The following is a 14,963-nucleotide window of genomic DNA, read 5'->3' as shown; positions in this document are numbered from 1 at the left end:
TTTATAAAAAAAATAATAAGGTGAAGTTTCGTGATGGTAACTTTTTACTATTTCGGAAACATATTTACACTAAAAAGAATGAAATAAAAAAATTTTGAAAAAAAGTCGAACTAACTTTAAAATTACTCTAAAAAATGAAAAATAATTCTATTCTTTAAACACCATCGATAATACTTTTGAACATAATTTTTGAACTTGGCGCAGAAACGATAGATAGAATCATTCGCAGCAATAACTAAACTACAGCTATAAACTTAACCCAGATTTTTCACTACCACATACATTATGCATTGATGACAGTATATTTGAGCAAATATATAAATATTTCGTTCGTAACTTTGAATGATTTTCTGAACAAAATATGAACGAAGCATGGTTACACTGGTTTTTACATTTTGTTTTGGCGCCAACTTCAAAAATTATGTTTAAAAATATTATCGATGGTGTTTAAAAAATAAAATTATTTTTAATTTTTTAGAGCAATTTTAAAGTCGTTTTTTTTTTTTTTTTTTTTTTTTTTTTTTTTTTTTTTTTTTTGATAAATTAAGAGCTAGCGCTAAACATTAATCGATGCTTAAACAGTTTTATTCAAGAGAAATGTCATAAAATCTTTCTTCAGAGAGCACGGAAAACATATGCAAGAGCCATTTATTATGCATGATAAGAATGAATATTGTCAAGGGAGGAATACGTTTGTTCATGAGCTATATTGATGAAGCGAGCAATCATGTTTGTAGATAAATTAGTTTTTTTTTTCTTTTTTTTTTTTTGAGACGCCATACATATACAAAAGTATTCTTTTATAAGTAACAGTATGATTGGGAATACTCGATTCCACTTGTGACAAAGTATACCATGTTCTTCTTCTTTTTTTTTCTTTTTCTTTGCGAAACCATGTTTACCACAAATTTTCCTTCGACAGATAGCTTAATTTGTACCGAATCATATAGTGTTCCCGCTATGGAAGCACGCATTATAAATTTATGTATGACTAGTGGCAATCGCACTGCTTTGCCCGTAGTAGAAAATTAAAAGGTCTTTTGGTTCGCCTGTATATTTACAAATAATGCATGATGAATTTCTCGTCAATTGGCTTGCTCATGTAATGGTTGCACGTTATAATAACTTGGTAATTTACTCGTCCATCTTATGATAATTTTGTTCGGGAAAATGTTCTTAAAATTGGAATAGAAAAAGAACAAAATCAAATTTTCGAAAAATCGCTTCGAAGTGCACACCCCCATGCTACAAACTAATGCTGTGCCAAATTTTATGAACATCGGCCGAACGGGCTAGGCGCTATGCACGTCACAGAGATCCTGACAGACAGAGATCCGGACAGAGAGATATCCAGACAGTGAGAGTGCAGCTTTATTATTAGTAAAGAAATAAATTCAGAAAAACATTTACTTTTCTCATGGTTTCGACATTTTTGTTTTTTCAAGCAAACATTCAAATATCACCGCGGATTTGAGGGGGGGGGGGTTCATGACCCCCATGACCCTCCTTGTATCTGATTGACTGTTTGCTATTTGGGGTTGACCGACAAACGGAATGAATGTGAAAGCAAAAATTCCCGCATGAGCAATAGATTTCGATAAGCCATCTAAAGCAGTAGTTCTCAACGTGGGGGCGATTTGACTTTTCAAGGGGGCAGTAGATTCGTGAAGGGCAATTGGGGAGCGCTGAGTATTTAGAACAAAATAACAAAAATAAAAAGCCAGTGTATATCAAAACTGAAAAATATACAAAAGCTATTAATAAGAGTTTAAACAAGGAACCACAAGTTAAGAAATATACAAGTTAAAGTTCAGGAGCTTCCTCTTCGTACTCTTCTTTGAAACTTGAGGAATTTGTTTCATCATTCATCCCCAAGTTTATAAATTTTTAAGTTTTCCCTTTTTTTTCTTTTTTTTTTCTTTTTCTTTTTTTTATAAGAGTTGTTATTGCTTTCAATTCCACCAAACCCCTGTTTAAAAAAGAAATCTGTCCGAAACTAAACAAGACTAGTTTCCCGTATACCAGTATCCACTTTCTAGTACCTAATCAATATTCTCTAAATTAGCTGAAACTGCGAATTACGTCTAACATAGCTTTTTAACATTTTAAGCTGTTTTCTAGAAACAAAATGTGCTTCACTCATCTAAAGAAATAAATACATAATAAATAAATAAACGAACAAATAATGTATCAGTACATCTCTAATGTATTTTGTCCATTTAAAAAAATGTAATCTCTTTCAAGAAGAAAAAAAAAGAAATACGCTCATTAAAGTAAATAAATTGTATATCAGAAAAAAAAAATAGTTTGTATTTCTTCCGTTGCCCAAAACTAATTTGAAAAATGAATAAATATGCTTTCTAAAGTAAATAAAAATAATGTAAACTTGAAGAAATAATTTTGTTCATCAAAAAACTATAGAAGTTTCGTCCAGCACTAAACGAGCCTACTTTCCCGTATACCAGTATCAATTTTCTAGTGTCTGATCAATATTCTCAAAATGAGCTAAAATTGCAAATTATTTCGAACATAAACTCTTATCTTTTAAGCTGGTTTCTAGAAATAAAATATGTTTTGCCCATCTAAAGAAATAGATGCGTCAAAAATAAATAAACGAACAATTAAAGTAGCAGCACCTTTTAAACAAAGCAGCTAAACCATTAGAAAAAATCTTTTATCGCTTTCATAAAAAATTAAAAATGATGAGCTCATTAAACTAAATACATCATGTCAAAAAAAAAATCGTTTTTTTTTCCTTGTTGGCAAAAAATATTTTTTTTTTGAATAATGTATTTTTAAAAATAAACAAACAATAAAATGTCAACTAAAAGAAATAACTACTTGTGTAAATTGTGCTATTTTTTAATGTAAATATTATGTAGTTTAATATATACACTGGATTCAAAAAGTAAAAGTACAACCGGTTTTTTGCGTCTATTTTGCAAATGACTGAATGTAGAAACGAAAAATTTGGAGTGTATGTGCATTAAATAGTTTTTTATTGAATGCGTCGTAGAAATTTGTATTAGTGTATTGCAAAAACAATTTATAACAAAAAAAAAAAAAGCAATCTTTGCGGAAAAGTCCATTCTTGAAGAAAACAAAACATTACAGTGTTATGTAATAACATGCGGTAGAAACAATACAAAAATGGGTTCTAATAAGGAATGTGTCCCCCCCCCTAACTTGAATGCATTCGTGGCATCGATTTTCCATGTTATTTATTAAGTTGTTGGACATCGGAACAGAAACGAAGACCAGACACAGAGTGAGCCTTACTCCAGCTCATGTAACGACCTTGGAGAAGGATTTAAAGTAGTAACCGATCTGCCAAGATATTCCCCAAGACGTTCCCTAGAATTCAGGTCTGGAGATCGAGATGGCCATTCCTTTCGTTTGAAACCGTGGTCCTCAAGACACTCCTCAACAATCCGACCTCGGTGAGATCGTGTATTACAATCCATAAGAATGAAGTCCTAACCAATAGCACCAGCATACGGGCGGACATATGGATCAAGGATCTCATCCCGATATGTCAGACCAGTCAGATTCCCAATAAAACATATGCAAGTCAGTGTGACCACCGAGTGACATCCCTGCCCACACACAAACCATGTGTGATTCCACCATCTCTATAACTGTGCCTTTCAACAGTGTTAGATTGATTGTATTTAGTGCGCTGTTCCCTCCAAATCAGTAGACCCCCCTGAATCACTCTCCAATGTAAATCTAGAATCGTCTGTGAACAGCAAAGAAGCCCATTGCTGCTGGGTCCAGGAAACATATTCTCCTGCCCAGCATAAGCGGATCTTTCGCTGTGGTTCCTAAGCGGAATACACACAACTGGTCGTCTTACATAGAGATCTGCATTGTGAAGACGATTTTGCACCGTAGTAGTAGAGATTCTTCTTCCTGATGCTACAAAGTGGTCTCCCCCCGTGTCCGTTTACCTTGTTGTGGTGGGGGGGGGGCTTATGGTGTGGTGAGTTCGGGGCGACCTCTTGGGCGGAGTAGTGAAACCCCAGTTGCTCAAACAGAATATCGACGGGAAGGGGCTTTTGTTCCCTTCCTTCCCTCATCATACTTACCAAATTCGGACAAAAACCCCTAAGTCAAGGTGTTTCTACCGTGCCGATGGCTGCGTGGTACTGGGGGTAGTCGGTGCCTCAAACGGTTGGCGTCAGGGATAGTAGGCGAACCTTGGTGTATAAACCTTACCCCTGTGCACGGGGCTACACAGGGGCTAGATACCATTTTTCTCCCTCAGTTCTCCGGTCCATGCTTGAATTAAATCAAACAAAAGACCTTTCTCCCCCACGTGGGAAGCGTCAGAATGAATCGCTTACCTCTGCCAAATTTTTTGTTATCAAACGAAATGAAAATCTCACATTTTCTGTTGTCTCCCCTTTCCTAATTAACAAAGCTTTAACAAATCTTATCGGTGAATTTAAATCAGTAAAAAAAAAACACGAACTGGCGAACTTTTGGTAAAAATAAAAAACCCTAAACAAGTTGAACTCATAGTAGCTGTTAAACAATTAGGTTCCTGATGAATAAAAATGACAACAACTTGCATAAAGTACAAATAAAGTAGTAAAATATAGTTAAAAATTCAGCAAACAGCTGTTTCGGGGATGTCATATGCAAGCCCCTTCATCAGTGCAAAAAAGAAGAACGAAAAAACACTTTCGACGACTTTTTTGCACTGATGAAGGGGCTTGCATATGACAGCCCCGAAACAGCTGTTTGCTGAGTTTTTAGCTCTATTTTACAACATTATTTGTACTTTATGCACGGTGTTGTCATTTTTATTCATTCCATAGTACAAAGTTTTCGACTGCTTTTTTACAATTAGGTTCCTATCTTTGCACAGTTACAGCCCACTCTACATTAAACTTTTCTCAGAGAGTAATTTCAGAGCCAGACCTTCTATTCACACCAGAGAAGGAAATCCTAGAAGAAATGAAGGACCTAAACGTAAGTGGAGTGAAGAGGATCACTATTAAACGCAATGGCAAAATGCAGAATACTAAACGTGTCATTCTGACTTTTAGTATGCCTATCCTCCATTAACGTGTAAATGCTGGTTATCTTTCTTGCCCTGTAAGACCATACATTCAAAACCCTCTACGTTGTTTCAAATGCCAGCGTTTTGGACATTCCAAGCTGTCATGCAGTGATACAGAAACTTGTGCTAAATGCGCTGAGCCCGGCCACCACGACAGCAGTGAATGCAAAAAGGAATATATAAATGTGTCAACTGCAAAGGAGACCACCCCTCTTTGTCTAGAAAGTGCCCTACATGGCTCCCCGAAAAAGAAAACCAGGTAATTAAAACCACGCAGAATATATCATACTCAGACGCAAAAAAAATTGTCTAGTCTCGTACGCCTTCAGCTGAACTTTCATATGCTACAGCAGTAAGAAAAGTATTCAATTCCAGCACACCAGCACACAAACAGATCCTCAAATTAACACAATAACCAACACCAAGCTACTTAACTCACCTAAATCAACAAATAAACAGCTCAATATTTCTAAAACATAACAAAAAAATTCTAACGAAATTAAAATACAAACTGCACTATACCACAGTACAAGTTACTCAGCTACATTAATTTCAAACAAAATAAATGATCAGAAGCAAAAGAAAACAGTTGAAAAAAAGAAAAGTATCCAAAAGAGCGCAAAAATTGGGTTAGCCTCTAAACAGAGGCCCCCAAAGTTTCATAACTTTAAAAAAGAGGACTTTTTACTTTCTAGCAAGAAAGTTAAACTGACCAAATCCCAACAAGTTCCTCCTCAAGAGGAGGACGAGGATGTGGAATCTGAAGATCTTCCGCCATCCGACGATGAAGGGTGGACGGACCATCCTCCTTCATGAGTTGCCCTCTCTTCTTTCGGCCGTTTCTCCTTCCTTTCCTCTCCATGGCCCTGAGCATTCTTTCTTGGAATTGTCAGAGTTACTCGCGTAATGCCACGGACGTCAAAGATCTTGTCGAATATCACCAACCGACCATATTCTGTCTGCAGGAAACTTTCCTATCACCCGTTGATAAACCGAGGTTGAAAGGTTTCGACATGCACCGCAAGGACTGCTTGTCAGGTGACCGTCGCACAGTGGTTCAAAACGACCAAAAAGCGGGAAAAATTCAATAACTTTGAATATTCTCAAAAAATGCTTTGGAAATTTTTTTAAATTGTTGCATGATAATATTTATTTTCATACTTGCTGATCGTATTCACTGCGAAACCCCGATTTTATGTCTCTTGAATCTACGTTTTCCCCACATTTTACGTTTTTTATCATCAGGTCCCAGTTTTTCCGTACACTAATAATATTAATTTATCCCGGATGGAAAGTTTGTTATTTATAAATTTCCCGCACTTTACGTTTTCCCTCGGCAGTTAAAAAAAGAGAAAAAATGTTTTAAAATTAAGAAAAATGTTTCCCTCTGTGCATTTTTAAACATAATCCACTCTGTTGGAAGTTAATCCATGAAAACAGAAACGCTTCTGCTCCATTCGTAGCTGACCTTATGAACTTTTCGACCGCCAATGAAGATGAACAAGAAGAAGAGGAAACATAACTTGTCTCCTCTTTCAATACTGCATTTATGAACTTGAGTGAAAAACTAATTTCTTTATCATAAAGACTAGGAAAAAACTTTGCAAAGTGTTCCAATCCTCGAGGATGATGTATTTACTTTGGATTCAGTGACTCATTATTACTATTTTCAACGTAAACGCCCGAATTCGTTACTTAATGTGATAAAATGATCTAAACTGGTGTGTATAATAATGTTCTTTTCGTAAAATACCGCATTTTTACATTTTATAAGCGTCATTGTAGCAACCTTTATTTTGGTTTCCTTACCTGATTTTTGCTTCTTATACATTTCTCGTATTTTACGTTTTCCCATATTTTATGTTTTTGGATTTGAATTGACGTTTTCCCATATTTTATGTTTGATTCAGGCCTCTGAGAAACGTGAAATCGGGGTTTCTCTGTAGTTCAAACTCATTTCTGTTTTTAGTGAAAAATATAAATTAAATCAGTCGTATGCCACACGCAAGGTTTATTTATTGCAATTGATATCCTCGAACAATATTTTCTGGCAATGTTGACAAACTGAGAACAGCTTTATACTAGAATGATTTCGAAAAGGAAACCAGAAATTTCAAACGTTTAATGATTTTCTAATTTCATTGTTTTATGAACAGAATGGTTATTTAACTTTTTATATAGAATTCTGTATGAGTTTCAAAAATTTCTTTCTCATATGCATCTTCTTTAAAGCCAAACGGGTCCGAAAATTGTTATTTTCAGGTTATTACTGCATTGCATGTAGAATAATGCTCCGCATTAAGCCATAACAACGTAAATCTGTTTAAAATAAAATCCTCTATATTTATTGATGAATGTTTCAAAAGTCCCAACTTTCGGAAACAGTAAACAAACGTTTTTAGGCTCTCCTGCAAAGAAGTGAAACTGTGACATACGTAAGTCTGGAGCATGTCAAATTTGATGATCAATTTCTTTAATAAAAAAGCAATTTACCCCCGTCATACCATTCGAGTTATTTTCTAACTTACTATATTGGTATTCGTAAACAGCAAAGATCAAACAAAAACATCTGCCACTACTGCAGTCGCAGGTGGTCGCAGCTAAAATGTTGTTGTTCATTTACAGGAAGGATTGAAGTATTGATATATGTAAATTTTAACTCACCGGAAGCCGCCGATAAAAGTATATCCCACAATACTTTACATTATATTTTTAAGAAAATAATGTTTCTTTATTTCAGGTAGTTTTCAATTTTGATGAATTTTTAATTTTTAACTACAATGTAATATGCATCCTATAAGTGTGAAAAACCAATCAGAAATGACTTTTATTAAATTTTAGTCCTCCTTATTGAACGAATGAATTAAAACTGAAGTATAAGGCTTACGTCCGAAAAAAGTAAAAACATAATTGTTCAACAGTCTCGGCTTATTTTTGTAAAAACGATTTTTTATTTCAAAAAACTCTTCTGGAGTAAGTTACTACAACTCAAGGACTAAGTAATTACGACATGAAATATTTTGTATCTTAAAACTTAAAAATGGCTATTTTTTCCGCCCTTGAACCACTGTGCGTCGTTGTGGAGGAGTGGCATTGCTAATCTCTAATGATTATGCATCTAACCAGCTCATTATCAACACATCCCTGCAAGCAGTAGCTGCGGGCATTCACCTTTACTCGCTGTTTACAATCTGTATATATTCCATCTTCTTACGACTTGAGAAGCGTGGAATTGCATATACTTGTAGATCAACTTCCTCCCCCATATGCCATCTTGGTGATTTCAATGGTCATAACCCTCTCTGTGGGAGTTCAGACTCCAACAGTAGAGGTTTAATAATAGAGAATTTTATTGAAGGCAATGACCTTTGCGTTTTTAATAACGGTGAAAACACTTATTTTCATCTTCCTACCCAGACTTACCATGGCATCTTATCGTAATATGCTCATCTTCTTTTCTGCCACATTGGGATTTCCAGGAGGAGGATGGTCTCTACACCAGTGGCCACTTTCTGATCAGGATAACCTCTACTGGACGCTGCGGCCATCAGCAGCAGCAAGCCCGACGTCGCGTTGATCGAGCTGATTGGGCAGCATTTTCTCAGTTGGCAGAAATAACATCAGAAGATATGATTGATATAGTAGTAAGCCGAGAAACCGACATTATCTTGACGGCAGCGAACGTTGCAATTCCAAGAAATACTAAAACTAAAGGTAGGATCAAATTTCCTAAGCCTTGGTGGAACTTTGCTAGCCAGGAAGCTCAGAAGAAACAAAAAAAAAAAGCATGGAACACATTTCGGCGATATCCGACCACACAAAATCTTGTGGGACTTAAACGAGCTCGTGCTAAAGCTCGGAGGGTTCGACAGAAAAGCCAGCGGGACTCGTGGCAGGCCTATGTCAGCACCATCAAGACGTCCACCCCATCCAAGACGGTGTGGGGTAAAATTTGAAAAATCACTGGTAACTACAATATATCTTGTGCTCCCATTCTGAAGAAAAATGGTCAACTTTTATCTGATTACAAAGTGATGGCTGACTGCTTGGCGACTCATTTGGCAGAAGTGTCCAGCGCAAACAACTACTGCCCTAAATTTTTAGCTATCAAATCACATAAAGAACGAATAGTTCTAGATTTTATTTCACACATTTTAAATCAATACAACACAAAATTTACATTTCAGGAACTAAATATTGCTTTAAAAAAACCAAAAAACACATCACCTGGCCCTGACGAAATTCACAATAGCATGGTAAAAAATCTAAGCAAGTCCTCATTAGAAAATATTCTACAGCTTTTCAATAGAATTAATTCTAAACACAGATTCCCAAAATCCTGGAGTCAAGCAGTAGTAATTCCTATCTTTAAACCAAATAAGCAATCTGATAAACCTGGGAGCTATAGACCTATAGCTCTCATTAGTTGCCTATATAAAGTCATGGAACGGATGGTCAACGCCAGACTGATGCACAGTCTGGAATCACACCATCTCATATCATCATATCAAAGTGGTTTTAGGCGTGGCAGATGCACAATAGACAACCTACTGCTTCTTGAAACATCAGCAAGAGAAGCATTTCTCAAACGAAAACATCTTGCGAGCGTATTTTTCGATATTGAAAAAGCATAATACGACCGTACCTGGAGTTGTGGGATCCTCAAAACCATGCACGAGTACGGGTTGCGAAGTAATCTACCCATCTTTCTCTCCAGTTTTCTGAGAAATCGTTCTTTTCACGTACGTGTCAAAAATGTTCTGTCGGATAATTTCATTCAAGAAGAAGGAATACCCCAGGAAAGTGTACTAAGCGTAACTCTTTTTATAATAGCAATCAATAGCTTAATTGATCGATTGCCCCCCGCTGTAAAAGGTACCATGTTCGTTGATGATTTTCAAATTTCTTTCTCGTCATCGAACATTAGTATCGTTGAAAGACAACTCCAAATTGCTATCAATAAAGCATCACAATGGGCGGAGGAAAACGGCTTCACTTTCTCTGCTCAAAAAACATTCTTTATCCATTTCTGCCGTAAAAGAGGTCTTCATCCTGATCCGAATCTTCTCCTTAATTATCAACAAATAGCTGTAAAGGATCAGGGAAAAATCCTGGGTCTCGTACTTGATAAAAAACTTAAATTTATACCACACATACAAGAGCTGAGAAAAAAAATATTTATTGAAATTAAACATCCTTAAAGTCTTAGCAAACACTTCTTGGGGTGCTGATACGGAGTCTCTGTTGAGAATTTACAGGGCTCTTATAGGCTCTAAACTTGATTATGGATGTCAAATTTATGGCTCTGCAGCGAAGAGCTATCTGAACGCCCTGGACATAATCAGGAACTGCGCATCTGCACAGGATCCTTCCGAACCTCACCTATCAACCGTCTGTATATTCTTGCACATGAACAATCTCAAAAAAGTAAACGTCTTAAACTTTTACTTCAAAACAAAACCTTGTACTAATCACCCACTACATCTCCATGTTTTTAATCCTTCTAATGTTGTTTTATTTCAACATCGTCCTTTGATGATCCCAACTTTTCGGATCCGAAAGCATCGGGTACTCTCAGACCTGCAGCTATCAGATTTCAAAACTGTCAATACAATAAAACTAATTGAAACATGGTGCGAAACCTTCTATAATCAATGACTTCTCTAAATTCCCCAAACCAACTACTGCCGATACAGTTTATCAACAAATCTTTCATGAGATCAAAAGCAAGTATTCTGATTATAAAGACATTTTCACTGACGGATCAAAAGCAAACGATCACGTCGGCTTTTCTACAATAATTAATGGTCAAGTTACGGCAGAAAAATTAAACACATCTTGCTCTGTGTTTACTTCAGAAATAAAAGTCATATTTACATCTCTTCAATCAAGATGTAGCGCCCAATCTTGATTGGGCAAGATGATGATGCTCGCCCAATCCAACTGCAAATAAATGGTGATATACACTGACTCAAAGAGTTCAGTGGAAGCCATCACTCACTGCAATAATAACAGAGACCCTATAGTCATTCAGTCACATCATTTGTACAAAACTCTTGTGCAAAATTATTTTCATGTTCTTTTCTGTTGGATCCCTGGTCATGTGGGAATTGCAGGCAATGAAGCAGCCGATTCATCTGCCAGAGCCGCGGGTGTCCTTGTTGGTGATACTGTCTCTTTTGATGACATTAAAAACGCCATTTCTGAATGTATTAACACGCATTGGCAGCGAACCTGGAATATTGAAACAGAAAGTAAATTGCATTCGATTCAGCCCTCGACTAAATGTTTCAAGTCTTTACAACTTACCAAGAGAGAACAAGTGTTATTAGTCTATTCGCGCTGGTCATACAAGGTTCACTCATAAATACCTCTTATGTCGTGAACCAGTTCCAACATGCATTACATGTAATACAAATCAGACAGTGTTACATATTTTATGCAACTGCCCAAATTTTAATGGATTACGTTTTAAATATTTTAATAATTTTAACCCATCTTTGAAGGAGTTGCTGGGGGATCCACCCCATCGCAATTTTTACTCTTTCCTCCAGGAGATTGGATTCTCCTTTTTAATCTAGTGTTTGTCTCGTCATTATGTGATTCCGTCCTTTCCTTATTTTTCAAGATATTGTTTCATCCATTTTTCTTTATCTACAATTTGTTTAAATATTTTTAATGTTTATTTGTTTTTAACGGCTGCCTTTTTTTAATACTAGTACTTAAAGTGTTATGCTGTTTACTTCAAAATATGCTTACTTTTACTTTTTTTTACTTTATTCTTGAATGAAAAACAAACAGTATATAATAAAAAATCGTTTGGCGCAGTATATCCCTCAAGGACTCTTGGGCCATACAAATCAAATAAACCAACCAACCAACCAACAAAGTGGTTTGCAACGAGCTGCGGCACAGAAGTGGTTCTTCTTCTTCGGGTCGAAATAACTAGAAAACAGTCTTCTACAGGTGTTATAGCTCGTGGTCGACCTTGAACAGGTCTTCTGGACACAGAATCTTCTAATTGGCATTGATCCCAAGTCCCTGAACAACACTACGAAACACATTGAGACGTCTAGCAACTTCAATCTAAGACAATCCCATTTCCATGCATCCACCTGCCCGTTCCCCAAATGAATCGGGCAAACGACGTCTCTGAGACATTTTCTAAACTCTTTTGACTATTGTCACCGAAACCGCCAACAACAGTTGAAAATCAACACAACTTACACACAAAAGTACGCAAGCTTGATATTTGCTTTTTTTTACTCACTCATAAAGATATGTTCTTTTCTAAAAAATAAAAGTGGCAACTATTGTTTTTTTATAAATGGTTTTAAAGTCCATTATTATCATTCATGCAAGCGATGCATTTTGTTGTTACTGCCATTTTTTCAATGGTAAGCTTCGAAAAACATGTTGTACCTTAACTTTTTGAGGCCAGTGTATTTATGTATTTGTACTCCAAATTATATTGATTTAATAGCAGTGCGGAAAGTGACTTTGGCGCACTTTAGTGTTGACTTCTAACAACTACATAACTCATGTTGAACTATAATTTAGAATTTCTTAATATTCGTGATTGTCTTTTGTAATTTACGCTGTATGTGTAACTTAATTTTGTTTTGTTTATTGTTTGGAATGTATGCGTGTGTTTTGTTAATAAAACCTTATCTTATCTTGAAATTTATTTCGTTGAAACGAAAATTTCGTTGTTTCTCGTTTGCCCATGGTAATCGTTGTAACGGGATTTCACTATAACTAAATGCACAACTGCGTAGCAGAAAGCAGTGGCCGCCATTGAACGCGCGAATCTTGAATTAAACGGGGCAAAAGTATAGCCTACGAGGAAGCAGCATATCGGCTAACGGCAAAAGTGGGCAAAAGTTGTTTGCGCGTATGCGCTTTTCAGACTTTTGCCCGTCTAATAGTTCTTCGCGGTTGCCCATGGAACCAGTTTCTAGTATAGTTGTGTATTTTGTTAACATTACATTTATGATTTCAACCCAGGATTGATTTTTTTTTCTTTTTTCAGATGAATGTGCTAACTGGTCGAGATGTGCCACGGTGAATGTGGTGCTTTGGTATGAAGGCTAAATGAGAGAGGATGAGTTCTGTGACAGGTGCTCCTCCAGCAAAACGACTCGCCGCGGAACCACCAACTAAGTGTAGCGAAATGGATGCCTTGCTTCTTGGCAGGACCAGGGTATGTTTTTACTCACAAATCACGTGTGACATAAACAAAATTGCATTTCCAATTCGTATATGAAGTGTATTTTAATCAATGAATGTCGCCTTCTATTGCATTAAAATCCGAGTGCACCTATCTATGTATCTATCTGTCAGTCTGCATATGTATGCCATCGTAACTCCTCTAGAACGCAAGACAATTGATTATTGAACCAGACATCGATGGATTCGTAATGTTCGGACATCATGTTTAAGATCGTTTCGTTTCTCCACGACTTTAATCACCTCAGATGTCAGTTAAAACGTCAATTCTGAAGGACGTATATCTGGTTCAGATCAAAACCTAGATAGCAACTTTTGAAACCTCCCCCCCCCCTTAGATCTTCTTTCTCAAGATCACGTTGCTCTCGCCTCTTCAAAATTAAGGTCTTTTTTCCTGTGGCTCATAATTTCTCTTTCTCTCTTTCTGCTTAAAGGGGAAGTGATTGAATGGTACGAGTTAATGGTTAAGTTACACTCGCACTGAGGACTTGCAATGGAATGGTGCTAGAGGTGCGCCGCGCTGAAAATTACTTGTACTGCTTATTGATTAATGTGTCGTTGCAGGCGGCAAGAAGGGCTCGAAGCGGTGCCTTGCACTAGCCGTCGCAGGTGGGAAGATCGAGGCGGTATTACTCTTGGCTAATCTAGGCACCATGGTGGCTAGTAATGATATTAAACCTAAGACGTATCTGCTAAGAGGTGGAATAAGATGGAGAGAAATAATGGTATTTAACCTCGTTTTTGTTATCCCGTTGCGTTCAATAAGCATCTATGATTTTTCGAGCATTTAAGATTGCTTACTGGCACCATGTTGCCCAAGACCTGAAGTCTTTCTTAAATCGCTCAACTTATTGACTTTGTGATTGATACGAGTCACGTGACCCATCGTTTGCCTTGTGAGGGGGTAATGGGGATCAGTGCCGGATTAAGTCAGCGCGGGGCCCGTAGCAAATGTTTCCAAGGGGCCCTCGTTTTTACATGATATAGCAAAAAATTGTGCACTTCTTCATGGATACGGGAGGTGGACTTATAACACGCATGAATACATAAATCTTAATATATAAAAATCAATGTCCTGAGATAACACATATATATATATATATATATATATATATATATATATATATATATATATATATATATATATATATATATATATATATATATATATATATATATATATATATATATATATCAACGCACAGCCGAAACCGCTGAAGCTTCAGACTTGAAATTTGGCAGGCATGTCCGCATGATTACGAAAGTAACCACTAAGAAATGATTTTTCGAAATCTCAATTAGTTCGGGAGAAATTAATTAAAACATCTTAATTTCTGCGAAATTAAAACCTGTCATTGAATTCAAATCCCTTATTTTCGAAGGCTTTCCTCCTTTCAAATCATTATTCAGTACTTCATCTCAACTTTTGGTCGATAGCGAACTATAAATTTGATATTGCTTTTGTTTCTCAAGTGGTTCTTCGAGGCTTTTCTCAAGTCAAATCATAATGTTTCTGTCTATTGCTTTCATTTTTTCAAAACTAGAAACGAAGTTTTTAAGAACATCATCACAGGCGGACTATCCTTTTGAATTTAGAAGAGTGCAGTTTCCTGCTAAAGTTTGCTTTGCAATAACCATTAATAAGTCACAAGGACAGACATTAAAA

Source organism: Uloborus diversus, chromosome 8 (assembly GCF_026930045.1).
Source record: "Uloborus diversus isolate 005 chromosome 8, Udiv.v.3.1, whole genome shotgun sequence".
Lineage (NCBI taxonomy): Eukaryota > Metazoa > Arthropoda > Arachnida > Araneae > Uloboridae > Uloborus > Uloborus diversus.
Note: the sequence above shows the minus strand (reverse complement) of the source record.